The sequence below is a fragment of the Phoca vitulina genome, unplaced genomic scaffold (assembly GCF_004348235.1).
Source record: "Phoca vitulina isolate PV1807 unplaced genomic scaffold, GSC_HSeal_1.0 scaffold99, whole genome shotgun sequence".
Lineage (NCBI taxonomy): Eukaryota > Metazoa > Chordata > Mammalia > Carnivora > Phocidae > Phoca > Phoca vitulina.
In genome coordinates, this window is record NW_022589802.1 from 207,961 (window position 1) to 216,836 (window position 8,876).

An 8,876-nucleotide genomic window follows, 5' to 3' on the forward strand; every position below is an offset into this window, starting at 1 on the left:
CCTTACACTTCCATAGGAATTTTAGGATAAGCTCGTCAGTTTCTGCAAAAAAAAAAAAAAAAATCCAGTGGGAGTTCAATAGTGATGAAATTGAATCTGCAGATCAATTTGGGGAGTGTTGCCATCTTAATAAGATTAAGTGTTTCCATCCATGAACATGGGATGTTGATTACTTTTAGATGTTTATTGATTTCAGCTTGGCTAGGCTGTAGTCCCCAGTTATTTAATCAAACACTCATCTAGGTGTTGTTGTGAAGCTATTTTGTATATGTGGTCAACATCTACAATTGATTGACCTTAAGTAAAGAATGCCCTCCGTAGTTTGTGTGGGTCTCGTTCACTAACTGAAGGCCTTAAAAGCAAAAATAAAGGTTTCCTGGAGAAGTAGAAATTCTGCCTCAAGATTGTAACATAGAAATCCTGCCTGAGTCTCCAGCCTGCTTGCCTGCCCTGCAAATTTTGGACTTGCCAAATTGCCAGCCCCCACAATTACATGAGCTAATTCCTCAAAATAGATCCTCTGTGTGTGTGTCCTGCTATGTTTCTCTGAAGAACCCTGACTAAACAGATGTTTTTCTGTTTATTTAGGTCTTCTTTAATGTCTTTCAATCATATTTTGTAGTTTTCAGTGTACAAGCCTTGTACTTCTTTTGTTAAATTTATTCCTAAGTGTTTTATTCTTCCTGATGCTATTCATAAATGGAATTAATTATTTTCTTAATTTCAGTTTGGATTGCTTATTGCTAGGATATAGAAATACACTTGATTTTTGTCATGATCTTTTGTCCTGCAACTTTGCTGAACTCGTTTGTTACCTCTAATAGGTTTTTAGGGGATTTCCTGGGATTTTGCAGATATGAGATTATGTCATCTGAAAATATAGTTTTACTTCTTCCTTTCCAATCTGGATGCCTTTTGTTTTCTTTTGTTGCCTGTCATGGCTAGACCCTTCAGTCAAATGTTGGCTGGGAGTGGTGTCTTTCCTTTTAATTTTATAATTTGGAATTATTTCAGACTTGCAGAAAAGTTGTAAGAACAGTTTAGAGAGCTGTCATGCGCCCTTGACCCAGATTTGCCCAGAGTTCATATTTTGCCCCATTTGCTTTTCTCGCTCATTCGCTCCTGCCCTCCCCCACCTCTCTCCTAGATGTGCATATGTATATAGTATATGCAACACTTCTTTTTTTTTTTTTAAAGATTTTATTTATTTATTTGATAGAGAATGAGAGGCAGAGAGCATGAGAGGGAGGAGGGTCAGAGGGAGAAGCAGACCCCCTGCCGAGCAGGGAGCCCGATGCGGGACTCGATCCCGGGACTCCAGGATCATGACCTGAGCCGAAGGCAGTTACTTAACCAACTGAGCCACCCAGGCACCCGCAACACTTCTTTTACATAAAAATAATATATTTCTGAATTGTATCAAAGTAAGTTGCATACAGCTTGCCCCTTTACCCCTAGCTATTTCACTTTGTATTTTATCACAGTAAAATTACAATGTAATTCCTGCACCTTCTTACACTGAGGCAGAAACATCAATGGTTTTTCTGATCCAGGACCCAGGCTAGGTTCCCGCATTGCATTTAGTCGTCACTTCTCTTTAGTCCCCTTTAATCTGGAACATTCCTCTGCTTTCCCTGGCCTTTCACGACATGGACATTCTTGAGGAGTGCAGGCCAGGTATTTGGTAGAATGTCCTTCAGTTTGGGTGTTTTCTGATGTTTTCTCATGATGAGATTCCGGCTGTGTGCTGTTGTGAGGAGAACCATGCTCCCTCCCCCATCCCCATGAGGTTGGGCCCTCTCCGTGCCTCTTTGCTTTGTCCCTTCACTGTAATGTTCACTCTGAGCGCTTGGTTAAGGTGGTGGACTGCCAGTTTCTCAAGTGGACAGTTACTATTTTTCCCTCTGTAATAAAAAAGTAGTTTGTAGGGGGGCACCTGGCTGGCTCAGTCAGTAGAACATGCAACTCTTGGTCTTGGGGTCATGAGTTCAAGCCCCACGTTAGGGTGTAGAGCTTACTTAGAAAAAAAGTAGTTTGTAGGAAGACAGTTTGAAACTAGGTGAATATTCTGTTCCTCATCAAAATGTCACCCAGTCATTGATAATTCTTCCTGCATCACCGGTTACTCTTATGGCTGCAAGAGTGATTTTCTTCCTCCATGATCCCTCCTACGTTTATTTGTTGGCATTCTGCCCTCTGTTTATCTATGTCTTCATCAGCAGTATGGACTCGTGGATCTTGATTTTATTCAATGGATTATAATCCATTATTGTTAATTCATTTCGATGCTCAAATTGTGCCAGCTTTGGTGCCTTCTTCAAGCTGGCTCCTGTGCCCTTCATTCTTTAAGTACTTTAGTACTTTTGGCTTCTTGGCCTTTCCTCACCCTAATCCTGGAATGAGCCATTCTTCCAAGGAGCCCTGGTTCCTTTAAGGAGAATAACATTTAGAAACCAAGATATGGGGATGAAGTGTGCTCATTGCCATTGGGGTGTCATGCTCTTAGGCACTTTCAGTAGGCAGAGCTAGGATGTCTGTTTGTCTCTCTCTATGTATATGTATATATATATGTGTGTGTGTATACTTTGTATTACATATAATGTATCTATATGTACATCTATATAAATCTGGAGGACATACGGATACTTCTCATTCCAATTCCACAATAAAAGTTCTTACCCTTTCTCCAATCTATATTCGTATCTCCCTTCTCCATTAGTGGGAGACAGAGACCTAGCTCCCAACAGCATCAGTATATTGACTCATTTGCTTGACCCTCCATGGACAGAACTTTCACAATAGCTGCACCCATATCCCCAGGACAAATAAACCTACTAAGTGGAGTTTAGGATTTATTTGCAAGATTTTGTTGTTTGGTGTCTTCTGTCTAGTCTTAAGACAGAACTATAATGTAAGAATGCTGTATTTAAATTTGCTTGGCTAGACTTTTTTTTTTACATTTCCCTTTAATATGGTCATGTTTTTCATGTGAAATACTCTTGCGATCATTTCTGTTTGTATTCAGTTTTAGCTTCCCCCCCCCATTCTGTTTTTATTCTTCTGGTATATAAAGTAGCAACTCGTGTCCAGAAGTCAGAACTACACAAGAAGATACACCCTCCTGCCTGCACCCCTACCACCTGGTGCCCTCCCCACCCTCCTGTAGGTAACCAATTTCATTAATTGCCTCTGTTTTCTTTTTTCCCTTTAAAATGAACTTTACTGGGGTATAATTTGCAGACAATAAAATGACCACATTTTAAGTGTACAGTTCAATGAGTTTTAACAAATGTATGTACACCTCTGTGTAACCACCGTCGGGTCAAGATATAGACTGTTCCCATCAGCCCAGAGGCCCCTCCGAATTCCCTCTACATCCAGTGGCCCCATCCCTACGTGGCTACTGACATGGTCTCCGTCCCCGTGATGATGGTGAACATCTTCTCATATGCTTTTGCCATTCTTTTTTTTTTTTTATATTTATTTATTTGAGAGAGAGAGAGAGAGAGGGAAAGAGCAAGCATGAGCAGGGGGAAGGGCAGAGGGAGAAGCAGACTCCTCGCTGAGCAGGGAGCACACCGGCCACAGGGCTTGATCCCAGGACATCCCAAGATCATGACCTGAGCTGGAGGCAGAGGTTAAACCGACTGAACCACCCAGACGCCCTGCTTTTGCCATTGTTATATCATCTTGTGTGACATGTCTATTCAAATCTTTTGCCCATTTTTTAAAAAGTAGGATGTCTTTCTCATTTTTATTGACTTGCAAGAGTTTATATATACATTCTATATTCTGGAGATAAGGCCTTTGTCATAAGATATTTCTCTTTTTGTCTCCAAGCCAGTGGCTTGTCTTTTTTTTTTTTTAAAGATTTTATTTATTTATTTGACAGATAGAGACATAGCGAGAGAGGGAACACAAGCAGGGGGGGGAGTGGGAGAAGGAGAAGCAGGCTTCCCGCGGAGCAGGGAACCCGACGTGATGCGGGACTCGATCCCAGGACCCTGGGACCATGACCTGAGCTGAAGGCAGACGCTTAACGACTGAGCCACCCAGGCGCCCCCAGGGGCTTGTCTTTTTATTTTCATAATAGTATCTTTTAAAGAGCAAAAGTTTACGTTTTTATAAAGTCCAATTTATTAATTTTTCCTTTTATGATTAATGTTTTTTTATCCTGCCCAAACTTTGCTTAGCCCAAGGTCACAAAAATTTTCTCCCGTGTTTTAATTAGATTTTTTTTTTCAATTTGGGCTTTTACTTTTCGATCTATAACTCATGTCAAGTTCATTTCTCTGTATGGTCAAAACAAGGTGAGTGTCTTGGGGCTGCCCTAAGAAAGTCCCACATACTGAGGGGTTTAAAACAAGAGATATTTATCCGCCCCCCCCCCTCGCTCCGGAGGCCGGAAGGCAGGAATCCAGGTGTCGGCAGGGCGGCGCTCCCTCCGAAGGCTCTAGGGGCCGCTCCTTCCTTGGCCCTCCCAGCTGCTGGTGCGGCCGGCGTCCTTGGCCTTCCTTGGCTGGTAGCCGCACCACCCCTGTCTCTGTCGTCCCGTGGCCTTCTCCCTGCCTATGTCTGTCTGTCTGCTCTCTTCTTAGGACACCAGTCATCTTGGATTAGGGCCCATTCTCCTCCAGTACAACCTCATCTTAACTTGATTCCATCTGTAAAAACCCTGTCTCCAAACCAGGTCACACTCAAGGGTACTGGGGGAGTACTGCAACATTTCTTTCTAGGGACACAGTTAAACCCATGACATCAGGGCTTAAGTTTACTTTTTCCATACAGATACCTGACTGCTCCAGCATCATTTCTTAACCATAAATGTAAGGACTTATTTCTGGACTCCTAATTCTGTGCCATCCTCCTAGGCTCCTACCCTAGTGCTTATACCACATTGCCTTGATTACTGTGGCTTCATAGTAAGTTTTGAAATGAGGTAATGTGAGCCCTCCAACTCTGCTCTTCTTTTTCAAAATTGTTTTTGGATTTCTCAGTCCTTCACATGTCTATATACTTTGAGGGTGAGCTTGTCAGTTTTTACAAAAAAGTATGCTGGGGTTTTGGACAGGGATTGAATTGAATTCATAGATCACCAGGGAAAGTTGTCATCATGGGGCACAATTCTAAGAAGGCCCCAAGCTTCCCACCTCCTAGCATAGAAGCCTGTAAACCCCCTCCTCTGGAGGCAGAGCAGAGCCTCTGCACATGGTGGGACATTGTTCCCGGGGCGAGGTTACTAATCAGCTGACTTTGAGTTCATCAAAAGGGGGAGTGTCTGGGTGGGCCTGGCCTAATCAGGTGAGCCCTTACCTAAGAAGGGACCCTTCCTGAAAGTAGAGATTCAAAGCATGAACAGGGCTATGGAGGGCACCAGGTGGCAAGGAATCTCAAGTGGTCTCTGGGAGCTGAGAGCATTCCCTGGCCGACAGCCAATGAGAAAACAGGGACCTCAGTCCTACAATCACAGGAAACTGACCTCTACAAGAACAATGTGAGCTGGGGAGAGGACCCCAAGTCTCCAGTGAGAAGGTAGCCTAGCCAACCTTCATGGCAACCTCGTGAGATCCTGAGCAAAGGATGCAGTGATGTCACGCCTGGACTTGTGAGCCGCAGAAAGTGTCAGGTAAGCGCCCAGCGTTGTTTGAAGCCCCTGAGTTCTCACTGATGTTACCAGGCAGCAGAAACGTAACACACACGCCCCGACTACTGAGTCTGCCAGTCTGTGAGCATGAAATGTCTTTCCATCTACATAGATCTTTAAGTGTTCGATTCCATTTATGTGAAATTTCCAGAAGAGGCAACTCCACATAAACAGAGAGTGGATGAGTGGTTGTCAGGAGCTGGGGAGGGGATGAGGGGAGACTGTTGAATGGGCACAGGGTCTCCCTTTGAGGTGATGGGAAGGTTCTGGGACCAGATAAGGGTGACAGTTGCACAACACTGTGAACATAGTAAATGCCACTTTGAAATGTACGTTTTTAAATGGTTAGTGGTTATTTTTGTTATGTGAATTTTTTCTCAGTTGAAAATTTTTTTAAAAAATTAAATAAGGGGCGCCAGGGTGGCTCAGTCGGTTAAGCATCTGACTTTTGATTTCGGCTCTGGTAATGATCTCAGGGTCCTGGGATCAATCCCCGAGTTGGGCTCTGCGCTCAGCAGGGAGTCTGCTTGAGGATTCTCCCTCTCCCTCTCCCCTTCCCCACCTCTTGCATGCTCTCTCTCTCTCTAGAATATCTTTAAAAATGAAATAAAACCCTATACTGAGAGAACACATGTTCTATCTCAGGTTGCGTATGTCCCCTGGTGGGGAGTGGCGGTACCCTGGGGGCAGGACACTCTCATCTGCTGGGGGGGTTGCTGCAAAATGGGACAGGCCCTCTGGAGAGGAATTTGCCAATGTCTGGAAAATTAATCATGCTGCTTTAGAAGAAAAGAATGAGGAGGCTCTGCATGCACAGACATGGAGAGACGCATAGGATACTCAGATGTGTTGGCAAGTGACCAAAGCAAGCGCTTCTCTGCTGGGGGCATTGTGGGAACTGGGCAGGGAGGGCTGGGCAGGAGGCAGGGCATCTCCATGTCCACTCTTCTTCTTCTTCTTCTTCTTCTTCTTTCTTCTTTCTTCTTTCTTCTTTCTTCTTTCTTCTTTTCTTCTTTTCTTCTTTTCTTCTTTTCTTCTTTCTTCTTTCTTCTTCAAGATTTTATTTATTTGTCAGAGAGAGAGAGAAAGCACAAGCAGGGGGAGCGGCAGGCAGAGGGAGAAGCAGGCTCCCCGCTGAGCAAGGAGTCCGATGCGGGGCTCGATCCCAGGCCCCCGGGATCATGACCTGAGCTGAAGGCAGACGCTTAACCAACTGAGCCCCCCAGGCGTCCCTCCATGTCCACCCTTCTTTGCTGATGTGTGAACCAGGTGAAAACCCGGCCTCTGCAGAACTTCAAGGTAAGCAGGAAAAGATCAGCATCCACCCGTCTGGCTCATATCCCGGGCTCTACCTCTCTGACCTGTCCTCCCTCCCTCTCCTTCCCCTCCCACCTTCCGTCCATTCCAGCCCTGTTCACCTCCGACCTGCCTGCCAGTATCTTCATACTCACTGTCCCCTCCACCTGGAACACCCCGTTCTCCATTTTGGCGTGGCTGACTTCTTGTCATCCTTGTCAGCTACCAGGTCATGACCCCAGAAAGTCCTCTTTATCTTGCTTGTTCATTTTTTTGTTTCCGTTTGTTGTTTATATCCACCCACATGCACACTCACCCCCCTCCACCCCCACCACAGACCAGGAATGAGGCCTGGGCAAGCGAGGGAGGGCCGGCCTTTCTCTCTCGATCGTGTCCTCAGGACCTAGCCCAACCCTGGCACACGCTGCTCCCTGGAAATATCAGTGGCCGTTCACTGAGCTTGGTGACTTCATGTAGTTCCCGAGTCTGACAGCTTTCCAACTTCTGTCTGCAGCCCACCTTCTCCGAGCTCCACGTTCATATGGGTCCAAGGTCCCCAGAGGGTTCCCGGAGCTAGACAGCCCCCTCCTCACGGGCTCTCTGGCCTGTGCCAGCCAAGAGTGAGGCCAGCTGCCCGGCGCCAGCAGCCAGGAAGAACACCTGCCGCCCCTACTTAGGCTGAGGGGCTCCTCTCTCGGACCCCACCCCCACCATGGCTACGTCCCTTCCCTGGCTGTAAGGAAGTGGGTCTCCTTCCCTTACAGTGCCCCCCTGCCCCTGGATCCTGACCCCCAAAAGACTCCCTCCCTGCCCCCCCACAACCTCCCATAGATTTAGCGGTGCTTCCGAACCAGGTCCTTCCCTGCCAGGACCCAAGATTGGGCCTTAAGGCGCCTGCTTTCCAGAAACTGTGGGGCCCGAAGGCAGTTTCCTTGGAAACCGTTTCAATTGGGTGAGCTGTCTGAGAGGGGCTCCCTTTCCTCGAGAAGCCTACTCTTCTGGTGGCTTTTCAAAGAGGGCAGGATGGGTTGGTGCAGAAGGCCAGATGATCCCCTCTCCAGGGTTCCCAGTGCCAAACAAAAGGCCCCATTGAGGTCCCCAGACTTGTCCCCCCACATCCAGGACCTAGGGTCAGGCTTGGCCACCCACTCCCTGCTGTGCCCCCAAGGTGCTCTACTTAGGCTACCTCCCTCCCTCCTCCAAATGGCCCCAGATGGCTCCGCCCCAGACACCGGGCCGGGAAGGCCAAGTGAGAGCTCCTAGCTGCCAGCCAGCATCCCCCATGCCGCGTCTGAATGGGACAGTCGGGGGAGGAGGGCACAGGAGCTTCTGCACCCAGCGGAGTCCCCCACTGTCAGGTCTGTGTATTTGCCAAGGAGGTGGGACGAGACGCAGAGCTGGGATGCTCTCTGCCAGCCAGGGGTTGCCCCTGTTCCCTCTGCTCTGCCTCAGGCCAGGCGAAGAATGGAAGCAGGGAGCGGTCAGGTTGTCTTCCTCAGCATTCTAGAACAGGACCTGCCTGCCTCAGCTTACCCAAAGGGAACTGGGGGATGTGGCTACTGATGCAAGAGGGCAAGGAGCAGGAGCACCCACCCCCAAGCCAGATTTCCCCCCTTGGGACTGGGAAGAGATGCTGGGAAGGGTGCAGCACCAGGAGGGCAAAGGTGGGTTTCCATAGCTGTGGTAGGGATGTCGGGTATCTGGGAGCCATGGGACAGCCATGTCCCCTACGGACTGGGCAGCTAGGAGACGGACGAGGAGCCCAAAGGCCTGGGGGAGGGGGAGCACCCCTCCCACTCACCATAAAGAACCACAATGCCACGTAGGTGCCCTGGGGCGTGCAGGTTGGCCGCACAGACTCACGTTACTCTTCCACCCTCCCGCCCCCACCAAACACACACTTTTTCACCAGATACAAAGACCAGAAATACTGTAT